General features: G+C 37.7%; 1 long non-coding RNA gene across 2 annotated transcripts in view; it reads right to left on the bottom strand.

The window, feature by feature from the left end:
• Positions 1-755: 755 nt before the first annotated feature.
• Positions 756-4,540, bottom strand: part of LOC116216297 — a 17,748-nt gene continuing 13,963 nt past the window's right edge. For both annotated transcript variants that reach the window (XR_004158797.1, XR_004158795.1), the window contains exon 3: positions 756-1,357. This is a non-coding gene — a long non-coding RNA (uncharacterized LOC116216297). The remainder of the gene's footprint in view (positions 1,358-4,540) is intronic.

The raw sequence follows: 4,540 nt of genomic DNA on the forward strand, positions 1-4,540 counted from the left end.
CAAAAATAGACAGATAAGTACATAAATCCCTAACTGTACGTACATAAGTATTTATATTTTTTCTTTTTATTTTGCAGTCAGCTATTTAATTCATATTTTCACATGTATCTCCCATCAAACAGGAGATAATTTTCTATAAAAAAACACAACTTTAGTAGAAAAGAAATACCCATATCTTTTTTTTAATCTTATCTTGTACTTAGGCAGATGAAAGTTACTATATATATTTCCTAAGAATCACATAAGTTTTCCTCCACTGGATCTTGTCAGATTCTGCTCTTGTAGTATGCTACAAACAAATTTATTTAAAGGCTGTGAGAGCTCTGCATAGTGTTATACGTTATCCAGAACAGCTCCCCTTTGTCCACTGCACAGCTATCTTAGAATCAAGGTCGGAAAAGACCACTAAAAGCATCAAGTCCAATGTTGGTCCATTGCCACCATTCTCACCAGGCCATGTTGAGATAAACTGAACTACATGAAGTGGCTTCAGAGGAGCTTGGTCCTATCTCCTCTAGAAACCTCAGGGCTGGCACCACAGGCATCCAGAACCAGAACTGCACAAGGTCTCCCAGGGCTGCGGTCTCTTTCTACAAAGACAGTAGTCTCTCATATGAAAATTCATGCTAAACACAACAAAGAAATGTTTGTTTGTTCAGAAACAATTAGACAATCTGAATTTCAGAAATTCCACATTTTCAAGAGTGCCTTGAGTAGACCAAGAACAATTCTCTCCTGACTGCATCCCATTCCTGGGAGTCATTCTTTTAGAAATGTAAAGCAGTTTTTGTAAATGATGTCAGCCAAGTATTGCTTTATTTTTATATTGCCACATGAAGACAAAGCTGCCAAGGAAAAGATAGGAAAGTCAGTGCTATGTAGAGACTGGTCTTCATTAGACATAATTTTGTCACTGCTCCTTTTTCTGTATGTGTGCTCACATGCCTTGGCTGTGGTCAGCACTAGAGATTGCTTGGAAAGATATGATTTGTGTTGGCAAAAGGGTGGTCTAGCTGACAAAATCTATACTTAATGTGCACAGCAGCTACTGAAGGACAACACAGCATCTGCTGTGTGTATTAGGTCTGCACCACACTCTCTGTGACTAGTGACGGCCTCCCAGGCTCTCAACAGATGGCTACTATGCAGATTCAGGACATCTATCAACCCAGGTCTTGGAGTACAGCCAGGAGCATCAGAACAAGTATACTAGGTGGGCAACTAGCCTTTCTGTAAAAAGAATTAAGCCAGAGCCTTGCAGATACCGTAGCAGATTTCTCCTTTTCACCATGGGGTGAATCAGCTTCTCACTGCAGTCCTCATTTGCCTTCAGGGGTAGTTTTGTACAGTCCTTTTCCTGCAAGGGAAAAGGAGGAACCTATTTCTAGTGTGGCATTGCTAAAATAGTGAGCTCTCCACAGAGTCCTCTTAGGAGTTGTTCCACATGTGCAGGAAAAAGCACATTGTCACATAGCGTATGCTAGAGGATGTGATGAGGATTGGTGGACATGGGGTGCAATAACTTGTGTAATTACAAAAGTTCTCAAAAGTAGCCTGGGCCCAGACCACTTAAGCATATGTATACTGAATTGGCATCCAGGTCTTGGAAAGGCAGATTGCCAAAAGACTGAAACGTACACAGCAGAATTATAATATGACCTTTGACAAGGGAGAAAAAGTAGCTCAAAACTATGCTTTTCAAAAAGCTACTTAGTTCAAAAGCATGAAAAACTGTGAGACAATAGCTCTCTGTGAAATAGTTCAACAACTCAGCTCTGCTCCACAGAAAACTGTTTAGGTTTCCCCTTAGAATCTTTCAGGAAAAAAAAAAATTATGAACTTCATATTGAACTTCATATTTTTTCTTTTGTTAAGATTAAAAGGAAATTGAGGTATCAAGGTCTTCCTAAGGTAGGAAATGGGAAGGAATACTGTAAGGAGGTTCCTATCAATTTACAGTAAAATTAAGGAAGTTTTGGAACTGCTTTTCAGTAAGTCTCACCAAGAGAAATAAATATAGCCTTTTCTACAGGAAGATTCCAATGTATCCACTGGAACAAAATTCGTTTTACAGTGGTGGAAAGCTAGTTAAAAATTGCTAGAAAAGGTTTTATGCCTTATACACATCCACTTTAAACAGCCCTGCTAGTCAGTAAGCCCTTGCAAAACAGCTCCTCTCTTTTGACCTCTGACTTATGGGATTGTGTTGGTGAGGCAATGAAATGGCAAAACTACAGACAAGTTCTTTGAACACTAGACCTTCTGTTTAATAGAGATATTCTGCTCCAAACTTTTGCCAGAAAAACAGGAGGCAAAATGGAACAGCATAGTGAAAAATTTGTCCATTCTGCTAAAAGACTTTTATTCAATGACCAGCATAAGTAGAGTGAACAAAGCAAATTGAGTATTTTAAATATGGTATCGTCTTAATTTGTATCACCAAAAACATTTGAGAAAGTACAAAGTGGATTTATTCTAGCAATAGCCAGTTTTTCCCTTAATTCAGAATATGTAGAAGCCACTATTCCCTTGCCAAAGCAAACTCTTTTCTCCCTCAAAGGACACAATAAACGACAATAGCCCCTTAAGTCAGAAAAAACCTTGACTCTACCAACGCAAAACATAACTCCCCCTGAAGGGGAAAAGGGGACTCAGGACAGTGACACTGTAGTGCTGCCACTGATCTTACCACTCAGAAAATATTCAACTCATTTATAGGTAGGAGCCTGTATTTTTGGAATAAAACAAACAAACAACAAAATTAAATTCCAGTGTTTTTAAATGATCTTCATTATAGCACTTACGATCGCACAACCAGAGACATAATAAATGTGTGTTGTTTTTGTAACAGTACAGATGTTACATTCCATGCCCTGGCCAATTTACAACACACTTCATCCTTTAATTATCTATCAGTTTCCAGAGGAATGTGTCATGTCCTTATTAGCATAAAAAGTATACTGAAAAACCAGAATGATAACACTCGCCCTAGAAGAAAATGAGATTTTAGTAAAAATTGTTTAAACAGACCAAAATATTGTTACAGCTGTCTTTTCCTGCATTAGGTTTATGCCAGATTATAGGGTAACACATTGAAAATGGCCATTCAGTAATGGCATTCTTAAAGACTTGGGGATCAGATATCTTATATAAACATAGCGTCATTCTGCATTGGTAATAACATGAGTTTGTACTGCTGTTCCCACTAGTAGTCATATACTAGTAGTATTTGGGGAACTGGGAGGGGTGGTATATTAGCAACAGTTAGATCTTTTCTATTTAACCTCACTATTTAGCTCCTTCATACAAAAAACCTAGTCGCTGATTATAAAATACTCCTTTTTCAACCACATTTGTAACTCTACATTCACTCTTCTCTTTCTCAACATACATTATTTCATGTATGTAATTTTCCTCACAGTTCTCAAGTTTTTAATTTCCTCTGCTGCACTAATCCAGTTTCTCTTCTGTATTTTCTCTTACTATTAACAACTACTTGTCTCCTCCAAAGTCAAAGTTTACATACCTGGCTATGGAAATAAGCCAGTAAAATATGAGGTTCTGTTCAGTTTCAATATAAACAATATAATCCACTTTGGTTTAAGACTAATGATAGTGTTAGGAATAAACGACCCAAGCAGCTCATTCATATTAAATTTACACATAAACCTGAATCTAAACTCTAGCTTAAAGTATTAAAATTTTTCCTACTTGCTGTAACTCAGCACTAAATCTTTCACATCTTCTATTCCAACACTGGACTGTAAAAGACAAGATGAGTTACAACAGATATGCACCTTGAAAACCTCTTTCCGCATGTTTCAGACTGTTTGTTCCTCATCCTAAGAGCAGATCAAGTTATTCTCTCTGAACATCAACACTGAGACTGACCTTTGCTTAGCTGATCTTAAAGTTGATGATAAAAAAGAAAGTTGGAGGGAAGGGCAGGTTCACTTTGTAACACTAGCTCAGAGGGTCAGCTGCCTATGAGCAAGAATCCAGCTCTGACACAGCCCAGCTGTGAGATCTTGGCCCAAACTTCTGATGAAATTGCCTAAGCTGTAAGAAAATATGTAAAGCACAGCCATGCAAGATAAGAAAGCTAAAATTGCAGAGGTAAGGCTGCTGAGATGGAGAAAAGCAGTAACTTGAGGATTCAAGAGGAAAGAAGCCAACATGAGAGGTATATAATCCTAAAGAGGAAACAGGGAACTGACAATAGTTCAGTAACCTTGAGGATCAGCTCACTATAGCGAGCAGAAGGCCATGCCTCCCTACCTAAAAACTGCGTGGTCAGCTGGGACTTGTCAGGTGCTTAATCAGGCTTGACAGATTAGCTCATTGATTTTGATTATTTACTATGTCTGTGCCAGTAAATTGTGTTATGCTTTTAAGAAGTGTTATCACACTTGCAGTGTCTATACATGCAGCAAAAGTGATCCAAAACAGAAATAAAACAGTTACTTAGGAACTTCTATCCTTTATTTGTTTACAAATATATTTATGTATGCTTATATGTTTACATATATTTCACTGCCTT

The sequence above is a fragment of the Meleagris gallopavo genome, chromosome 1, assembly GCF_000146605.3.
Source record: "Meleagris gallopavo isolate NT-WF06-2002-E0010 breed Aviagen turkey brand Nicholas breeding stock chromosome 1, Turkey_5.1, whole genome shotgun sequence".
Classification (NCBI taxonomy): Eukaryota; Metazoa; Chordata; class Aves; order Galliformes; family Phasianidae; genus Meleagris; species Meleagris gallopavo.